At 35.0% G+C, this 22333-nt stretch overlaps 1 pseudogene; it reads right to left on the reverse strand.

The window, feature by feature from the left end:
- The window catches only part of LOC103550971 (sodium/potassium-transporting ATPase subunit beta-3 pseudogene), a 45751-nt pseudogene extending 28122 nt beyond the window's left edge, over positions 1–17629 (reverse strand).
- Between the last annotated feature and the right edge of the window lie 4704 nt (positions 17630–22333).

Raw genomic sequence — 22333 nt, forward strand, 5'->3', positions numbered from 1 at the left:
TACTTGTAGTTTGAGAGTATTTTCAAAGTTTGTGGAAGATCAAAGATGGCCAAGAACTCTTTGAAGCTTCTCTCGCTAAGAGTTGAGGTGTATGTCCTCACCCGAGAAAAGAGGTAGGCTCATGATTTGCTGTGTCCAACAGAATATGGCAGAAGTGACATTGTGCCAATTTTGGGGCACAGGTTTGCATTTTAATCTTCATGTCTTTTGGAATGCTCATTCTGGGGGAAGTCAACCACAATATAAGAGGTCCAGCATATTAGGATATGATATTAGGAAACCTAACCCTCTTGGCAGTATGTAGAGATGCCTGACTAGCCCTCAGCTTTTCTAGCCATCCAGCCTGAGTGCTAGACAGTGAAAATCATGACTCTAGCCCCAACCACATTCTGACTGAAACTGCTTTAGAGATTCTAAGGAGAACTTTCCAAATGAGCCCATTCAATCTTGGATGGTTCCTTACATAGCGGTAAGTAACTAGAGTATTGGTTTATTGGTGATTCAAATATCCTCTGTAGTAAAGCACCTTTCCATATTATTCACTCATTTTTAAAATAATTTTCCTTATGTTAATTAGGATTTGTAAATAAACATTCTGGATCAGAGGTTTCTGTATATTGCGTCTATACTTACCTACTCTCAGCTTGTCTTCTTACTTTATGCACTCTTTTCTGTGTTGTAAATTCAAATTCTAAGGAATTCAACTTCTTTCTTTTGTTACATTCAAATTTACTCTCTTTGGTTTTCTCCTTAAAAATAGGAGTGTTCTTAGCACAACCGGAAGGACCTACAACTGGAATATACAACTATGTACTAGGGGCTTTGGGGAGAAGAAGGAAAAAAAAAAGATTGGCAATAGATGTTAGCTCAGGTGCCAATCTTTAAAAAAAAACAAAACAGGTGTGTTTTACCCAACATCAATAAAAAGCTTCACCATTAGTTTTGTAAAAGTTGTATAGTTTGCTTGTAACGCTTAAATTTCTAACCTACCTGGAACTTATTATTGTTATATATAGGGAGATGTGGATACACATTTTATTTTCCACTGCTCTACATTATCTCTGCCATATATTATGTTTTCATATTGGCATTGAGCTGCTTCTAAGCGTTTCTTTTTTTTGTCTTTCATTGGCCTATTTGTCTATCTGTATATCAATCACATGGTCTTGATATAGCTTTGTAGTAAGATGTGGTGTATGCAAGATTTATTCTCATCCTGTCCTTCAAATATTTCTTGATTATTCATAGCCTATACTTTTTTATATAGATTTTAGAAATAGTTTATTTAGTTTCATAAAAATCATTTGGGTTTTGAATGGAAGTGCACTGCATTTATAGATTCACAAGTCATATCATTATTGGAAAGTTCCAATAGTAGAGTATCTATGCTTTTATTCACGTGGTCTCTTAAGCACTTCATTGATGATTACATTTTTTCAATATAGGCCTTTCGTATATTTTATTTGGTTCATTCTCAGTTGCCACATAGTTTTGATTACTATTGTCAATCAAGTCTTACTATGTTACATATCTTAGTTTGACATCAATTGTGTATTGAAAACAAGTGACTTTTATTTATTTACAAATAATTTTTCCATTTTGCTTTTGATACTGGTTAGTATAATTGGTAAAATTATATAATATAATTCAACAAAGTAATGTTGAAAAATAGTGGTGCTGGTGGACCTCCTGATCTTGTTCTTGATATAATTGATAGATTCTATGCAGCTTCCAACAAATATGACTTTTTCCTTATTGGAAAGTATGACTTTTCAATAAGTGTGATATTTTTAATAGATGTTTTACATAAAATTACGGAAGTTTCCTTTTGTGCCTATTTTGCTAGGAAGTTTGAATAATGAAAGTATGATGAATGTTGCGTATGTCTTTTCTACTTTTTTTTTTTTGAGGAAGATTAGCCCTGAGCTAACATTTGCCGCCAATCCTCCTCTTTTTTGCTGAGGAAGACTGGCGCTGAGCTAACATCCATGCCCCTCTCCCTCTACTTTATATGTGGGGTGCCTGCCACAGCATGGGACAAGTGGTGCGTAGGTCCACACCGGGGTCTGAACCAGCGAACCCTGGCTGCTGAAGTGGAGTGTGCAAACTTAACCGCTGTGCCACTAGGCCAGCCCCTCTACATTTTTTTAAAATATGTTCTTCAAGCTTTTCTCTTTAACTCATTAAAATAGTGCATTGCATTAATTTCCGACACTGAAGCATCCTTGCATTCTTAAAATAAGCATCCTTAGTTATGATTTATCATATTTCATCTAATCTAACATGCCATTGATTGTGAAATGCTTTATCATTTAATGAACATCCAAAGAATAACAAAAATAAACAGTATCCTGTAAATTATGAGCTGATAATTTCATATTATTTAGAATTATTTCATATTTATTGAAAGATCTGTTAAGTTTACAGAAATAGTTTTTCTTATCACATTATAATATAATCTATATTATATATAAAGAAATAAATTCCTCAATGAACTTTATTTTTTTTTTACATTCAGAGTTTGAGCGTATTGCAATAACAAACTTTAACACAGATTTATCTATGTGTGAGGATTTTTATTTCCTAGTTCCCATAAAGCACTTAGTTGTTACTTTGAAAGGAATATGGAATTGAGGTCATTCTTTCAATAATAAATATTTACTTTATATATATTTAATTTCTTCTCCATTAGGTTTTAACTTTAGTTCAAATGCTAATTCATTCTGTTTTCTTGTTGAACCTATTTGAAATGGAAAATACCTTGACAGACAAAATGCCAACATTAAAAAACAAAACAAAACCTAAAATGACAGTAATAAGAACAGCTGTGAACAAGGTCATGCCTGTGTAGTTCATGGAAACTACTCCCAAATTTGGTGACACTAACGTAGACACCACTCTAACATACGCAAGGACTGGGCAGGACTGCAAAAGGAGGGCCATTTAACATATGTCTCTACATTTCAAAGTTAAAAATTAATCTAATAAGCTGCTATATATAACACTTTCTATCATCTTAAGTGACAATTATGCTTTCATAAAGCAAAAAAATGAAAAACATATATGAAGCTATTTATATATGATTAAAATTTGGCAAAATACCAAAGAATATTGAATTTATTTTTGTGCATGCCTTGGTATATTCTTAATGGGTCAGCAATACTCAGATGACTAACAAGAAAAGAAATACATAACTAACAGTTGATTTTATTCCATAAGGCTCATTTTCCTAGACTCGATGTCAAGAAAATTTATAATTTAGTTGTTATAGTCAAGTATGGAACACAATTAGTGTTTTATTGAGAACATTGAAATTGAAAATTGAATTTAATTTTATTAACAATTAGTGAATTTTAATATGTTTTCTTCAAAGTATAAGTAAAATATAAACATAATTTTAGTTAATCTTTAAAATATAAAATCTATTACTATTTTATTTTATTTTACTTTTTTTTTGAGGAAGACTGGCCCTGAGCTAACATCTGTGCCCAGTTTTCTCTATTTTATATGTAGGATGCCTGCCACTGCATGGCTTGATTAGTGGTGCGTAGGTCTGCACCCAGGATCTGAACGGGCAAACCCCAGACTGCGGAAGCAGAGTGTGCAAACTTAACCACTGCCACCAAGCAGGTCCCGTATTGCTATTTTCAAATGTAGAATATAAATCATATTGGAAGAATATAAAAGTTTTAACCAAAAATTTTTTAATAAATGTGAAAATGTTTATTTTACTGCAAATTGTACTAAATATTAACAATATATTCAAGTTCTGTTTCAATATGCATCTTGTAGCCAATGTAAAATATTAGTATCACAATTAGATATTAGATCTAGACTTATAAAAGATATTTAAAGTTAATATAGTTTCTTTAATATTACAAAATACTCCTTAGCTACCGTGTGCAATTCTTTGATGTACTGCACTACGAACCACAAATGGGAACTGTAAGAAAATGATAAAATGCGTGCTCACCACAAATAGGAAGTGATACTTGTTGTAAATGATCAGTTGCGTCCACACAAGTCTAGAGTTAATTCATCTCTCTTTTCTCATGCTCCATTTGTTTTCTGTTGCTTCTCTAAGAGGTAGCGCAAACTTGATGGCTTCAAACAAAACTGATTTATTATCTTGTAGTTCTGTAGGTCAGAAGGTCAACACACATCTAACCAGGGTGAACTCAAGGGTGTGGGCAGGGCTTTCTTCCATCTGGAGCCTCTGGGGGAGAATCCATTTCTCTGCCTTTTCCAGATTCTAGAGGCCACCACATTCTTTGACTCCTGACTCCCTCCTTCATCTTCAAAGGCAACAGAGTTGCATCTCTCTGATCTTTTTCCCACAGGTATTCAATCTCTTTGATCACAGCCAGAGAAGATCCTCTGCTTTTAAGTTCCCCTGTGGTTAGTTCAGCTCCACGTGGATAATCCAGCGTAATCTCCCTGTTTCAATGTCCTTAACCATAATTACGTACATCCCTTTTGCCATGTAAAGTAACATATTCACAAAACCTGGGAATTAGACCCTGGAAACTTTGGGCAGGCCATTATTCTGCCTACGACATTTACATAAGCACTCTCTCCCAACACAAGTCCTTCCCATACCCTAAAGCCGTGTTTGTTTCCAACATACAGCAGCAGAGACCAGTCATGTCCATGCCATTCAGATGTAAGCCACTCAGTTTCAAGGGAAAAAGATGTGGAAGAGTGTTTCCCTGGGACTTGAATAACGTTACTCCAAGAATAGATGCTATGTTTATCAGTTTCTTATGCTAATGGTGAACGTCAGATCACAGGTGACAGAAGTCTCCCAGTTTTCTTTGAATATTTGCATTTTTGTATTTGTGATAAATATGATTCACCAAGGACTGGGGCTCAAAGCCCCTAAGGACCCTTCCTTTTTGGGTTTAACTGCACTTTTAAATGTAAGTACAAGCTTACTATAATCAGGATGCCTTCCATAAAATACTGAGGACCCAATAAACCAAAGGAATCAGCCCTGGTTTCGTTACCATGTGTCAGAGTCATTCTAGCAGTTTACTGCTATTCCCAGATTTCCTCTTTCTAGGAGCATGTTAAACTTGTACTTCCCTGACTACATGAAATTAGTGTTAGTTCAGAAACTGAAGTTTTTGAGATTTTACTCTATTTGCAAGATAAGTTAGCTGTCAGAGTTTTATATTTACACCCTGACGGAAAATCTGAGGCCTCTGGGTCAGACAAAAAGCTTATTATTCATGGAAAAAGCACTAATAGACAAAGTAACATCACAGCGTCTGTTCCTAAGTCCCAATCCATACACGGTGATATGGTGGGGGCTGGATAGTATTTGCGCATGCATTGGAATGCACTATCCAAGAGGAATTCTGGGTTTAGGAGACTTTGACCTTATACAGGGATGCTGGTAATGCACTCATTTTTTCTTCAGGAGAGAGAGAGAGATTGTATCTTTACTCTGGAAGGTAAACTAATCTTCTCTAGAATTGGAAGCAAAATGTTTTCATCTTTAAACTTTACTGAACATTACTCCTAACTTTACTATTCTGCAGTATATTCTTATACTAACATCTTTACCATAGCTTTAAATGCCTTAGCTCACATCATGCAGAAATGTGAGATACTCATGAATAATTGTCTCCCAACATCAGACATGGTCATATGACCTGGTGTGGTTAATAAATTAGGAAGGAAAATGATAGCATTTCTTCCAGATGGAATCTTTTAAGAGTAAGTTTTCACTACGTTCCTTCCTCTTTCCTCAGTGACCAGAAAAAATCTAGATGACAGATGCTACAGCAGGTAGCTTTCCAGAATTACTATGACAAGAACAAAGCCTATCGTGACCCAAGATATGCATATAAGCAAGAAGTAAACCATTACTCTTTAAGCTACTAAGATTTGGGACTTGGTTGTTCATTACTGCTACATAATTTAACCTTTTCTAACTGATACACCATGAAAACTAGGTGTCATGTTCTCTGGCTTCTGGCTCCATCTATGCTTTTTTTACCTTCTGATACATCACTTTGTTTTACTTAAAAGACAGCACATTCTCCAAAGTATTTGGTAGTTCTATGCGTTTTTTCTTGTGCTCAGTCTTTATCTTACCTCTCCATATCTCCAATGGATAAAATCCTGCTCATTTTTCAAGACAAAGATTGTGTCACCTTATAAACAACGTCTTCTCTAATTCCTCTGAAGAAAATTATAATTTTCAACCACACCACTATTTGATAATTATGTTGTGTATTTTTTCTCAATTTCTGCTTTGTTTCATAGTCGTATGTACATATCTCTGGTACAAGGATTAGGCTACTGGAGATCAGGAGTCAAATCAAAGAACTCAGCACCAGGCTCTGCACTAATTGGAGGTGTTAAATGCTTACTGAGTTGCATGATTTTCAGTTTTAACATATTTATAAGCTGCTAAGGGGTATGCAAAACATCTTATAAGTGAGTTAAAATTCTACTTTTATATAAAGAGTCTGAATTTGTTAAACGTATTTACATTATTATAAACTGTAGAAATATAAATTGCAGCAAAGATATATCTACTTTTATCATAAACTCCAAATGATTTATGTGCCTGCATGTGTGCAACATAATACACTCAGACGCTCGAAGAGGCTATGTGGGTAAGCAGTTGGGAGGGGTACGGTGCTGTGGCGAACTGGAGAGCACCTGTTTCCTTTCAAAGAGGCGGCCACTAATGAGCCCTAACAATTACACGATGAAGGAATGTAGGGCTAGGGATACAAGATCTTTGAAATTACCAATCAATGCTGAGCATAAGAAATTTATGCGAAATACATTGATTTTAAAAAATCAGGACAAAACAATGAATATTGCCTGGTTTTAACTTCAGGTATGTGTTCTACGTATATTTTTATTAAACCATCCATTACATGTTTCATGAAAATAAATTAATTGGCACAGTCACATAAAAAATCATCCAAAAGACAATTCATTGATTTTACAATTAAATCATCACTACGAAAGTTACTGTCTTTTGCAAATTGTTGTTCTGATGCTTTTGTCTTTAATCAATCCATTCGAAATCACATAGAAACATTTAATATTTAAACTATGTAATTTTCAATAATAAATAAATGGGAAGATTCTATCACTTTTATCCATATCATATAATTGTCTGTTTTCTTCTCTGACAATTCCAATTGCTTTGAAGATTTTAAATTCCCTATTTAAAATTCCTAACAATTGTATCCTATTTGCATTTTTCTCTTAAGAACTTTGCACATAGAAGTACTGTTTCCTTGAACTCCCAGTTTCCCCTATCCCATCTAGTTTCATTTTCTCAAAAGGAAAGGATAGCTTCAATTCCTTTGACTTGTTTCAAAGTCTTAATTTGTTCTGAATTGAAAAGATGGACAGGCAGCTATCTTTTGAGGAACATGATGTCGGTTACCAGTATGAAAAATGAAATGCCGGGCATTTGACGTCAGTCTACCCAGCAGGAGAGAGGATTTCTACCTTTCTTTTGCTCTAAAGTTAATTTTCTGAACTCATTCTCAATTCAAGTTCTAAGGTTTCTGAGAAAAATCACATTTAAGCTCAGGGGACCACCCTATCATGACAATAAATTATTATTTTTATCTAGATTTTGTTTGCAACACAAATACAAATTAAATTGTCCTAATGAAGACTCCAGGGTTTAAAATGTACACCGCTCTTTTGCTGAGAACTTGTTGTTCCACACTGCTCCACACTGCTTTTCTAAAGCTGCACCCACATGATGTCCACAAGGTACTGGTCCATGGCCTTTCCTTCTAGAACAGGAAATAGTTTTAAGGATCCCTTTTCCTCTGTAGGTCCAGGTCTTGCTCCAGCACAGGACCCATTACACTGTGACTTGAATGGTCAATGAATGCATTTGTTTGAGCACATTTTATTTATTGAATTTTAAGATAGAATCTAATCATAACCAGTAAAGTTCAAACTTAGGGTCAGCCTAAAACTGTTCATACAGGTTTCTTGATATTGGCCATGATATGCTTATTTTTTAAACACTTTTTATATGTCAGTAATGTGGAGAAATTGACGTAATTGCAATCAAGCGTGGCTTAAATGTAGGATCACAAGATCTGTAGTAAAATAACTTGCCTTCTGATTCTTATTATTTATTCATAGATTTAACTGTTAAATGAGATAAAGCACAAAAATGTTTATCCTAGTGCTTGACATATGGGAAGCTTATGTTTTAGATATTTTAGTCTTGCATGTGTATGGGCCCCTTCCAACATCCTGGGCAACAGGCTCACATTTTCTTACATATTTTGTAAGTTTTACAAAGTTAAAGTAGTTTAAATCTCGAGATTCCATTGGTGTTGCCTCTCCATCATTCTTTTTCTTGTGCTTAGTACATTGGAATCACTGTGGACATTTTGATATCAGCTTAAGGGGAAACTGAGGTGGAAACATTGGTTTAGGGTTAAGAGATACATGTGTGGTTTTGCATTGTTTCTGTGTATTGTTATATTAGTTTTCTACTGCTGTACAACAAATTACTACAGACAGTGGCTTAAAGCAGTACTTATTTTTTATCTACTAATTTATGTAAGTCGGAAGTCTGAGCATGCTGAGCTGGGTCCTATCACTAGAGTTTCACAAAGCATAAATCAGTGTGCTGGCTTGGCTTTATTCCTTCCTATAACTCAGAGTCCTTTTTTTAACATTTTTGGTAAAATTAAGTTCCTTGCCTTTGTAGGGCTGAGGCTTCCATTGTCTTTCCCTGTTAGCCAGGCGTTGCTCTGTGTCTAGAGCCTCCTGGGTGCCTTGCCATGGGGCTCCCTCTATGGGCCTTCTCACATCCTCATGCTCTGAATCTCTTCCTTCAGGAGGAGCCAGTCTCTCTAGGGCTTACCTAATTAGGTCAGGTCAACCCAGGACGATCATTCTTCATCAGCTCATAGTCTGCTGATTTAGGACCTTAATTACGTCTATAGAATCCCTTCATCTTTGCCGTGTAACTAAATTATGAGAGTGCTGTCCATCATATTCACGGTTCTGCCCATACTCCAGCAGAAGGGATTACACAGGACATGTACACCGAGGGGCTAAAATCTCGGAATTTATCTCAGACTTCTGCCTACCCTAGTTAATTACTGCTAGTCCTCCCAGAGTAGACACTGCTTTCAGGAACATGCCTACCGAGTGCTCTGATGACTTACTAGGCTTGTGACACTAAGGAGCAGAGCCAGATAACACGCAGCACAAATGCGGCCTTCAGCACCTGGTGAGAAAAGTACCAGGGTTTATAAATCTAAGACAACCTGAAATTCCCTGAAGTCTCACAGCATGCATGAAAATTGGTAGAATTTCCCCCAACTTTTACAATAATCCTAAAAAATTTACATTGTACTAATGAGCTGTGAGGTTAAAAGAAAGTTTTCAGAACTACAAATTATAAAATCCCGATTCCAGTCAACCATGTTAGAGGAAAGACTAAATCATCTTTCTCTAGAAAATGTTGTCATTTAAAGAGGCAAGGAATATGCACAGAAAACCTGTAAGAAAATATTTATTATAGAAGTGCAGTTGTTATTCCTGCTTTTTAAATTGTAGATATATATGTGACATTTGGCAGCTTTTAAAAATTTGTGATGTGTTTTATTTTATTAAATTTAGAAATATTTAATTTCTAATTTTAATTCTTTTCCTTGAAGAGCCCTCATATTTTATGAACTTAGGTTTCTGCAAAATCTGTTGCTCTATTATCATTATTATTATAATTATTATTAAACTATGATATATACAGTTAGGGGTCATGTATCCTAAGATCTCTGCAGTTGGGGGGGAAAGTAATACATGTTCATTATTAAAAATATTAAAAACAGAAAATATAAAAAATAAATAAAACTTACCCCAAACCACATAATATAAAGATAAAATACTCAGCATTTCATGGTAGAATCAAGCTATTATTCCCTAAGTGATCTACAGAGGTATCTTATTGGTTATCTTTTATTATGAGTATGGATCCACTGGATGGGCACTTCTTATAGGTTTTCTTTTTAAAATCATAGGTACAACACATCATACAAGAGTTCATGTTTTAGTTTCTCAAAAGTAGAGTAAGAACTTTAAAATAATTGTAGAGCAACTGAGGACAGATTTCCAGATTTTGTATGATATTTCCCTGAGAAAGTGCCTGTTTTTAGCATTCTGGCATGTTGGATGTTCTAAAATATTAACTTATGTGTCATTGAAACAATTTTTCACAATAATATTTTTGCAGAGCAAATTCAAACACATCAGCTTCTTAGCTCACTGGAGTGTAGTTTACCCTCCTAGAACATTTAGAATGAGCTGCTTTTCTATATATTTTACAGGGAATTTTAAAACATTGATTAAATAGTTGGTAGAAGCGGGGTGAGTTAAGAGGAAATTTACTGAATATCATTCATATATGTTTGCTTTGCATATATTCAAGTACATACTTATGGGCACAATTAGGATTCTTTTGTTTATCCTATTATGCAATGCCTTTCTTTCTGGTAGGACAGCATAGGTATTTTTCTCTGTCATTAACCATGTTTCTACAACGGCAATTTAACCTTGATTTTAATTTCACCATGGCTGATTTAAATTGGCAATGAGGTTCTTTCCAATAATTTGTTTTGAGAAGAACACAGGAATATTTTGCAAATACTACACAGTAATGTCAGTGTTCTTTCCCTCTAAGTTATTGCTGCTTTCTTATGCAATTTTACATTTGTCTTTTCTGTTAAAAGAAATTGATGAGTTTGAGCTTTTACAATGTTTTACCATTGTTTGCATTTTAGTTATATAATTCTCCTAATTTCTAGAATATTTATTCCCGTGTATATTTTTATAATCCTTTTCTTATTCTTTTTCTTTCATTTCCACTGATGTCTATTTTAAGGTTGCCAGATATGTCGAATAAAAATATAGAATGCCTAATTCAATTTTAATTTCAGACAAACAATGATGGTCAATATTTATACTAAAAGAAAAAAATTATCTGAAATTCAAATTAAACTGGGTATCCAGCATTTTCTGGCCATCCTACTCCATCCTTTTCAATTGAATTTTGAATTAGTATGTTTCTAGCAGTTATTGTCAAATAATGAAATTATATGACTCTGCACTTGCCTCCCACAAAGTTTGGGCCATAGTTTTGTTACTAGTACATTGGCTTCTTGTCCCCCAGGATGGGAATCAAGAGACAAGAAGTGGGAGCAGAAAAGTGAAATGTTATTAGCTTGTGCACATGAGAGGCACAAGGGAGCCTATACAGAAAGGAAAGGGCAGGTGACCATGACCGGCTCATTAGGGAGCAGGACTGTGGAGCTTTTATTAGGCAAAGTCTGGGAAGAGTGCCTTGTCACAGCATGTGTGTGTGGGGAGGGTGTTTCCTTGTGCCTGTACTTTCTGTAGCATGCTACTAAATGTGACACATATATCATTAGTATGCTAGCTCTTCCTCCTTGGGTGTCATTTTTACTATTCTAATGGGGCCAGGGTCACCTTTAGTGGACTCCTGCATGCTAGGGCACATGCATAAGCCCAGGAAAGACCAGAGGCTGCAGAATCTGGATCTTGGCAGCCTATATCTGATTCTCTAGCTTTCCAATTGGTTAAGGGTCTTATCTTGTTAGGCGAGGGGTCTTGCTGATGGCCCTGTCTCATTAGACTGATTCCTGTCTCAGTTTTGTTTGAGTATTGGCACTGTTTTTATTTAAACATAATATTATGTTTGTCGTTTTGACTGCATTTTTACTTAGTTATTATGCAGAGTTTTAAATGTGTATATACTAGAATATTTAGAGCTTTATAAAAATTTAATAATTTCTTTTTTGTTGTTTTGTCTGTCAGTATATTATGCACAATTCAGAGGAGTTGTGGAAATTTTGTGAAGGTTTCTTTGTACTTAATAATTTGATTGGCAATAGAGAGATAGTCATGCCAGACGCTGTTTTAAGTAACTTAAGAAGAAAATCTTGCATTTGCTTTATAACAACACTGTGCAGACAGCATTGTTTCCATTTTGTAGGTATGGGATCTATGATTCAGAGAGTTGCAATAACTTGCTCAAGGTGTCACATTTTACAAGCAAGGTTGTTGGATTGAACCCTAGGACTTTCTGAACACAACTGCCGAGCTCAGTTGTAGCTCAAACAGAACCCATGAACTGAGCACCACTCACTGTCAGTAGCTGCACCTCAAAAACCTAGCCTGGTTCTTCTGGACGCAAGAGAGAATGTTCCTCCTTCTCTCAACATTTTGCTTGGTTAAAATTGGCAACATGCAGCTCTTAGATTCACCCACTCTGCTACCCGACTGGTACTTATGTCACAATCATGTTTGGGACACAGCAGTTCCCAGTTTCTGGCATCAAACTAACTCCAGACTCAGAAAATCTCTGCTTTGGCAAAAGTCTGCCCATTGGCTTTGTCTTTTCATTGGTGCTAGCATTTTAGGTGCTTTGTTTTACTCACATTGGGCTTTTGACATGGAGTTTCTATATCTCTGATTCTTGGATGGAAAGACCTAGCAACTTTAACCCTGGTTTCTTATGCAAATCTCTCTATTCTTCCCCCAGCATTATTAAAAGCTTGTAAACATTTATTAAAATTCCATCTCACAAGACAAATGTTGTCCTCAATTTTAGAATTAGACCTCTATCCTTGTTTGTTTATAGGATTTGTTAAAATCTTTCCCAATATATGCTTATTTCCAAAAATTATTCTTCATATACTTTAATACTAGATTCTTTTGTATTAAAGCATCAATTTTTATTTTAATTCTCCTTGAAATTGTAATGTTTATGAAAATAAAATAGTTATCGATGCTTCATTGAATTACTTTGCCTTGAATTTCATTTTTTGTAATTTTGCTATTATGAAAGTTCTTTTTTTAAATACTTGTGCTTGTCTGATATCTTTGGTTTTTAGAATTTCTATTTTATACTTAGGTATATCTCTTGTGAATAGCCTACATATTTGATTTAATGCAATAGGAAACTGTTATCTTTTAAAACAGTTAATTTATGTTTATTTTTAAAGCTGATATGTTAGATGTAAAGAATTTTTCCAACTGTGATATATTTTACTTATATAGCAAAACTTGCCCATTTCTTTTATATTTTATTTACATATAATAAAAAGAATTTTCTATAGACATATTCTAGGATGAGTCTAATTGTGCATATTATTTTTATGCATGACTTTTGACTCCTAAGTGTACATTGCTTTCATAAAAGTATAGCTGCTTTTGGAATCTTGTCAGAAGAAAGGATATTGACTACTTTAAATAAACTGGAATGGACTCTAATCTGAGTACAATCTCTTTTCTATAGTACTGTTCTCACTTATCTTGAGTTATTCTCTATAAAAAAATCTTCTGCAAAATGGTTTCTTTCCTATTTTTTTCTTTCTGGTTATGTTTTTTTGTTGCTTTTCCATCACTATAGGCAGTTTTACATTTTACCTTACTTTTACTAGTGACAGTTTGAAAACATATCCTAAAAATATATTTCTTGATAATTCAGACACAATTTGAAACTGTGAGTACTGGCACCACTCTCAGAAAAACGAGGAAATGAGCAAACCTTTCCTTCGTCTGTAACCAATTATTTTGGTCGTTATTGTATTAACCCAGAATTTGACAGATTTTACTTCCACGTGTGTCTTTTTTTAAGGATCATGTTTTATATTTCCGTTTTTGCAAACATCGTTTCTATTCAGTATTTTCAATTCTCAATGCAACTCCATTTATGTTTCTACTTCAACATTCTTGAGATATTCTGGTCTGTATCTTTGTCAGCTAGATTATGTTTTCCTGTGTTGCTGTTGGTTTTCATTATTGCTTTTATTTTTCCTTTCAGAAAAGCTATATGAGTAGAAAAAAATTGTTGAGTCTGTGCACACTTGTGACTTTCTCCAATGCAAGATATCTTCCACTTGGGTCACGACTCGGGTCAACTTGGACAAAACATTCCGATGGTGAGAAATATGAGACAAGGAAATATTCAAGAGAAGATTTCCTTTCAATTTTTAAAAAAGTGAAAATATCTGCCTTTCTAATATTGAGACATTTAAGCAAGAAATTAAATAAAGTTTTGTTTTACACTCTGTAAACACTGTCAACAGTTTCCTAATTTTTGTGTATAATTGTTTCAACTTCTAGAAAAACCTAATAAAATGTACTAGAATATTCTTATCCCCCAAAGCACAAAGCAGAGAATCATGTGCATTTCAGCCTTTAGGAAAAGAGATTCAATATCACTACATAAATCAGTTCTGACCAGTGGAGTTATTTATAAGGAATTGCAATACATACACATCACATATGCCATGATTACAGGAACAAGCCTATAATTCGACAATATCAAGTTTATCGACTCAGTGTAGTAGCAGCCCTCTTCAGATAAACTGTGGAAAATGGTCAGAGGTAAGTGTATTTTTTAAGGTTTAGGTTCCCACCAAAGAATTTTGAGCAAGATCTAAGGGAAATGGGATGGATGGTGGATCAGTTTTTCTTTCTGAGGCAGATTAGAAATGGAGATTAACCAAGGACGGGGGGTTGTGCTGAGAATAAGCACATCGATGGCACCACAGGTTAAAAGACAAAAGCAGTATCCGTCGGAGGGACTGGTGATGGCAGTCCACAGCCACTGCGTGACCTCGTGAGAAGCTGTGTTTCATGTTAACTTTGCAGCGCATTTTATCTCTAATTATCCTCCCAATCTGATGAAACGGCAGGGCTGCTTTTTCCTTTTTCAGTCTGATATGATCTTTACTCTTCCAAAATCCAGATTGTTTTCTACTCTTTAAAATGTGAATATCTGACTTAGGGCTTTTTAGTTCTTCCAGGATCATAGTATCAACTTCCGCTCTTTCAGCTACAACATCCAAAAAAAGAGTAACAATTAATGGCTTGAAGGCGTGCGTTATGCAAAATAATGATCTCAGATGGTTTTAGCAAAGGAATTAATAAAGCCAGAGGAGGTTTGGAGAAGGTGAAAGTTTGACTCAGTAAAATTTTTTGTCAGAGGGAAAGAACAAGATCCAAGGGAAAGTAGGAATAACACCAAATATTCTGAAACAGGAAAAGGGAGCATATTGCAGTGCTTGAGATGATAAGAAATATGGCTCAGAAGCAGTAGTCACTTTAATAGCAATAGCAGCTGGGGCTCTGAGAGTGTAGTTCCACTGCATACATAAATGTGCAGAACCTATGAAGTGGGATTGTCACTGTGTCTTGAATTTGTGGGAATATTCTTTCTTTTTACTTATTTTTAATTTTGCAATTTAGCATTGTTCTTTTTATCCCTTCTGCTATTTGGTCGTCTGAGGAATATTTACAGTATTTGGAAAAGAATTGGCTTCAATTATTTTATTTTGTTTATCATTCTAAAAGTAATTTTTTCTGATTAGCTCACAAAGTATTCAGTATTCTATTCATCATGTCAATTCTATGTCCAAACAGTCCAATTCTGTACCCTAAAGAGCCTGCAAATTCCCTTTTGTCTTTTAATCCCCGCATCCACTGATTTGGCCCAGGTTGTTATCACTAAGTGAATAAAATCACCTTTTATATGGTCCCCTCCCTTGCTTTTGCTTATTCTCCAGACATAGAGCAGCAAGAAGTAATTTCTGTAACACCGATTTGAAGATCCCAGTCTCTTCTCCTCATGCTAAATAGGATTTGGTAAGAAATAATGAGGTGCTGTTCTTTTTCAAATAAGTTGTAAAACTTTGGATATATCATAATGAAGTTGTTTAAATCTGTTTTTTAAGCTTATTGTAACTTGCTTGTTTATAATTGCAAGGAACTTGAGATTTGAAAGGTCCAGTGACCTTAATATTGTTTTGTTATTTTTCTGTGAACAATTTGGAAAGACAGAAGGCATTCAAAGTTAACATGCTATCAAAATCTATAATATACTCTCAAGTGTTTACTTCAGTTCATCTTACTTTGTTAGAAATTAAGTCAAACGTAGTTGTGACAGTACTTTGCATTTTCACTGTAAATTTCAAACATTTAAAACATAAGTTCCTGAAATTCAATCTGGTTTCACTCCTTTACTTATAATAACTCCCTGCAAATGGCAAATAAAATATGATTAGTGCTATGAGCAGGTTAATTTCAATAGCTTATTAGCATACTTTTCATATGTATCTAAGCATTAAAACATCTCAGGGGCACAAATACTATCAAATAATTATTCCTCTGAAAATAATCAGAGATGAAATGTGTTCAAATTCCAGATGGTTATAACAAATAATGGGACACAAAGCCAAAAAAAGAACATTTTACTGGCTTTTTAAAAAGGAAGATCATCTACCTTTCACCTCTAAGGTAAGTTCATTCTAGAACATTTATTATGATATAAACACCCTTCTTGGATTTTTAAAAACTTTGCTTGTCTCTTGTGTCCTATAATTCCATAGCTGTATTTCTGCAATAGCTTATAATAATTGTATGGTATTCACTGCCCAGATTACATTGTTTATTGATCTCCTGGTTTCTGAAGAATATCAATAAAAAGGAAAATAAAACTTTAAAAATAAAAACTTTAAAAATAAAGCAGCTAGCTATCTTTCAGTAGGCTGTCTTAAATTTGCCAAAATACAAGATGTATTCAGTTAAGGTACTTATAATTTATTGATAATTTTCCACCGCTTCAAAAAGAAGAGAATTGAAATTCCCATTGTTACTTTGAAGTACAATCTATCCCTATGACAAATCAACTTGTATAATTAGTGACTACTGTCTCTTGTTATTGACAAAAGTATCTTAGTTTATGGAATACATTTAATGAAGGAGGTATTTATTTTATGAGAGAAGTTCAAATGCGATCACTGAGTCTTTAGAGGTCTGTAGACGAGAAAAAAATTGTTAATACAGCGTCTATTATGAATGATTATTCAACAAATTTCTTGAACCTAATAATCTAGATGGGAAATTATGTTCAGTGTTTTCAAATTGCAGTGGAGAGGAGGAAAGTCATTAAAAGAATAACTTTTGGGAGACATTTATCTAACCTCTCCTTGTACTTTTTTGGTGGTGATGGTGATGGTATATAGGTTTTATTTAATGAGATGGTAGGCTACTGTTAGGTACATTAAGCTGAGGAAATATTTTCTAACAGTAATTAATAATATATTTATAAATTCTAAAAGTCTTTTATATCATAGTAGACTAGCAAGATCTTGTGTTTAAGACAGGAGGAGTTCCAATCACTGGTAGGATAATCTGAGGTAGATCATGAGGGCCCTAACATGTCTGCTCAAAAAGCAAGACATAGGCTCTTGTAGAAAATTGTCACTATAATAATGAAAATTGAAGAGTAGAGGCAGATGTCTTTTACAAGAGATCTTTGGGGGAGGGGCTAGAGAAATTTTAAAAGATGATGACATTTCATTCACTTTTTTCTTCATTTGCATGTACCTAGAAGGTTCTTATTGGGCCAAGCATTTAGGAAACCAGGCATCCAGGTTCAGTGGGTTGACCTGGCTCAAGTGAGTGGTTCTCACTTGCCATCTCCTATGAGGGTCCAGTCCAAATGAGGTGGCCCACTAACCTGGGTGGCAGCTGTTGCTGGTTGTTGCCCGGGAACTAAAGCTGGAGTATAGACCAGAGTTCCCATATGTGAGCTTGCCACATGGCTTGGGCTTTTCTTCTCACAGCACAGTTGGTTTTTGAGTGAAAACGTCCCAAGAGTGAATGTCCCATGAGACAAGAAGTGACAGGTGCTTGCTACTAGGCCAGTAAAGGGCTATGCTTGACATAGCATAATTCCTGACATATTGTAATGGTCACAGTAGTCAAAACTTTCATCCTACCTCAGCCATGATCAAAAAAATGGTACATAAATTCCAATTTTGATGGGGACATGGCAAGGCCACATTGCAGAAGGGCATGTGGAATGGCAGTTATTGTTGCAGTTGTACTCGAAAAAGGCAATCTGTCACATTTATAGTAGAAGTAACAAATTGGGGATAGTTCTATGTGGCTTGTTAAGTATTTAGACATATAAACTTTTGCCAGTGACTCTTACATTTATCCCAACTAGATAGGTCGACTTGTGTCATTATTTATATCTTGATTTATATTTTGTATAGCTGATATATGACAGCGATCTGCATTAACCAGGCTTGAGTCAGCAGCTAGAGTTCAAGGTAGGAGTGCATTCCCTCACCACAAAACCTAAGACCCTCATAAATGTGCTCCAAGTACAAGTTGAATTCGGAGTCTAGTAGTGTGAAGGGTAAAGCATATAAATTCCCTTTAAGAACACACCGACAGAACTTGGGTGAGAAGGTAAACCCAAGTTTAGGTTCTGTTGACTCATTAGGTCACCGTTTACCTTTCAGTGTAAGGTAGGGAGTCTGCACTAAGATGGTATAGTTTGCTAATATTAGAACATCAAGCAGCAATGTCTAACAGAACTCAGTAGCCAGAAATAGCCTTATTTCATAAACATCAAATAATCATATTCTTTAAAAGAGCTATCTTAATTTCTCTATTCCTTCCTTTCTTTTTGTTTTTTTTTGCTCTTTTTTAGACATTATTTTGATTTAATCTGTTTATATTTCCCCATGCAAAATAAGTAATTCACGCAGAATAGTGAACGTGAGTGTGCATGTGTGTTTGTGTGAGTGTGCAGGTGAAGATGCCAGGGGGGTAGAACATCAGGTAAGCGGAGTAACAGGAAACTCCTGCCCAAAGCCCTTGTCCAAACAACAGGAATTAAAACACATTAAAAAGCCACCTAACATTTTCTATTCAAGAAAAATATTTTATTTCTTTTTATTTCGCAGATTCCTTTTCATGGCTTTGAAAAGCTATGTACTCAATAAATGATTGATGTGTAGATAAGAAATATGAAGACACATTTCAATCAACCTTGTATGTACCTGTGGTTCTTTCAGTCAAATTTTATGAGCTCTTTTACCAAAAAGCACTGCACTTTTCTCTCTTGAGGGATATCATACATTAATGAAGCTGTGACTGATAAACTTGAATATGTGCACACAAAAAATGTCTCATGTTACACCTGGCCATCTTTCTTTTACCATTTGTCTTTCACCAATTCCTGATTATGAGATGTATCAAATCTACTCATATGACATGTGACACATATCAGTCCTCCTTTGGGAATTATTGATGCTTGTGGTTTCTGTTCTTAGGGGCTTCCCTCTTTGGCTGGGGGGCTACTTTGAGTTCCCAATCCTCTGATAAGGCTGAACTCACATTGTCTTTAAGCCTCAGCTTATCTCCAAGATGTCTCCTAAATCTATTTGATAAAGTGTCAAGAATTCAGTTCTTTTCAATAAAAACTCTCTCTCTGTATTCTCATGGGAGGTATTAATTTCTAACTACTTTAAGTGATTATCATAATGTCAGTTAAGTAAATGTATGTGAAAATAGTTTGTGAAATTCAGGGGACTATAAAATGTAAGTTATTGTTATTAATACTCCTTTGTACAGATATACAGCAAACTGAGATCTCCATAACTTTCTCTGAAATTGATGTTTGCCATTCCTTTATTTTCTTCTTTAGTTTACTAGTCCCATGTAGGTTCAGTTTTCCATCAAATGTTTAAAATAATTCTGATGATGTTATTTCCTCATTTAAAGCCATCCAATGGATTTTTATATTTTTTTAATATAGATCAATTTAATTAGCATCGCCTACAAGGCCCTGAAGGATGTTGCCCCACCTTCATCCATCTCTTGCTGGCATTTGAGCTCTTCTCTTACTATCTTCCTTCTCACTATTCACACTGCATCCTTGGTGCCTCCCTTTTTAGCTTCAAAAAAGTAATCAATTCACTGACACTTGAAGATTTCAGGAAGTCTATTCCTTTGGCTAGAAATTGTCCTTGCTCCCCCTAGGCCTTAGTTTAATTACCTTCTAATCGACCCTTAGACACTCTGAAATTATAGGTGGGTCTTTATTCTTACCTGGCTCAAAATTCTTCAGGAATCGTCTCCAAAGTGTGGTCCCTGCACCAGCAGCATCAGCATCTCCTGAAGTTACGAGAAATGCAAATTTTCAGGCCCAACTCCCAGATCACTGAATCAGAAACTCTGGAGGGGAGGCCTGGCAATATATTTTAACCAGCCCAGTAGGGGATTCTGATGCTTACTAATATTTGAGAGCCACTCTGCTACAATGCCTTCTCATTATATTTAAAAGAATTAAAATTATTTATTATATGATATGTCAGTCCCTTTGGAAACTTGTTTAAGAGATGTAGACCCTCGGGGTCCTCTCTCTTAGAAAAGTTCAGTAAGGTTTACAAAGTGTACATTTTTACCTAGCACCCTAGGTTATTCTTTACCAGAAATATCTATTTCATCCAGCCCTAAAAGATGACATCCCTGTCTGCAGCTCAAACTGTGCCTAATTCCACAACCCCTTCCCGTTAAGCTCTAGGTCCAGGGCCTTCATTTCCCCTCTGTCCAGAATGGTCTTAACCCAGATATTATGGCTTTCTCCTTCACTTCATTAAGATCTCAACTCAAAAGTCACCTTAACAAAAAGGCCTTCCCTGAGCACCCCATAAAAACTATGGCAGGACCGTCATTCTCTATGCCCTTATCTCATTTATTTCTTCCTAATACTTGCTACAGACACAATGTGTTTATCTGTAAACTTCCCTTGGCACCCCTCAGCATGAATAAAGAAGGAATACTACAAACAGTTTTGTACTATTAAGCTGAAAATACGTTACCTGGGGGGAAATGGCTAGGGAGAAGGTTGCCAGGTCATGATAGGCGTATGACGCCAATTAAAATGTAGATTCCTGACCCCATGTTGACCCTGCTGGGCCAGACTTTCTCGGGGTTAGGCCCTTGAATCCAGCAAGGGAAATGAATCTAGCAAGTTGACCAGGTGATTTATATACACAATGTTTTAGAAACACTAATCTAGGGAATTGTACCTATACCATACTCAGGATAATAGGAGACCATCTAAAGATGTAAAATATTTTGTTTTAGGTGAGTCTCCCTAGAGGACATGTAAAAGATGTCATTGAATAATGCTAGAATGGAGACTGGAAGAGAGGCTATGAATGCTTTAGTAGTGCAGATAAGGCACTATCTTTCCTCGCTTAATTACACTACTAACAGTAGATATGGAAAGAAAATAGTTTTGAAAAAATGTAAAGATCTAAAACCAATAAAATTTGGTAACAGAGATATGGAGCTATTAGTTGAAAGATAGTATTCAGAAAATTCAGATGATTGCCAGGTACCTGGGATGGGGGACTGAATAAATGGTGAAAACTGTGAGAGGTTGGTCCAATACTTAGCATACTAAAATTCTTTTCATGAGAAAGTTCTTTCGATACTTTCCTGATGTCAAAAACAAAAACACACACTCTTATGTAAAGTGTGGTATTTTACCTATGTATAAAATATTTCAGTAGTAACCTAAATAACAAATTCAATTTTTCTTTTCTCTTTTCAGAAAATACAAAGTTCAACTTGGCTATTTGATATTGACTGTGACAGTCCTTGAGAGCTTGTGATACTGGCTCATATACCTAAGTGGTGATTTGAACTGTAATGCCTTACAATTGATAACAGCAGCATAAGGCTTAATATGGACTAGATTATGATTATATTAGCTCAGTCACTGTTATTCTGGAGGTTGGCAGAGTTAAATGCAATTCAGAATTTGTTTGCTGACCATTTTAACAGCATACACTCAAATAACACTTTTTCCCCCTTTTCCTTCCATTAAATATTTTGAGAGAGAACTTTCTTTTTTAAAATATTGGACTGATACCATGAGGTGTAATGATAATGCTAGATAATAACTCATGTACATTCATTTAATTACTGTCCTGTTTTAAAACCAAGATTGACCCAAAAACATTCATTGATAATAATATTTCTGAATTATGCCATTAAAATTCTTCACTAGAAATTATATTGAAATAATGTATATGAACATAAACTGTTTCTATGCTAATACTTCCGTAAATTTTTTGGCATCATGTAAGGATTGTGGCCCTCTATATTACCTTAGTTGATCTTTTAACGTGTAACTCCTAAAGTAATCGAATCAGTATTTTATAGCCTTATGCTATCGCATTTCCTTGGCTGTCTTGATTTACTAGCATTACCATTTCAGCGATGAGTTATTGCTTAATTATTGCTGTAATAACCTATTGTCGATCATATCTTAGGTGTTGTAGAAATTGACAGAGTGCATTTTACTTTCTTGGGTGGTTTATACCTAATATTCAGTCATATCAAGTGACTCCATTGTCATTAATAGCGCCATTAATACCATCTGTGACGGGCATATGATGTTTATCAACAGTGTGGGGAA

This window comes from Equus przewalskii, chromosome 18 (assembly GCF_037783145.1).
Source record: "Equus przewalskii isolate Varuska chromosome 18, EquPr2, whole genome shotgun sequence".
Lineage (NCBI taxonomy): Eukaryota > Metazoa > Chordata > Mammalia > Perissodactyla > Equidae > Equus > Equus przewalskii.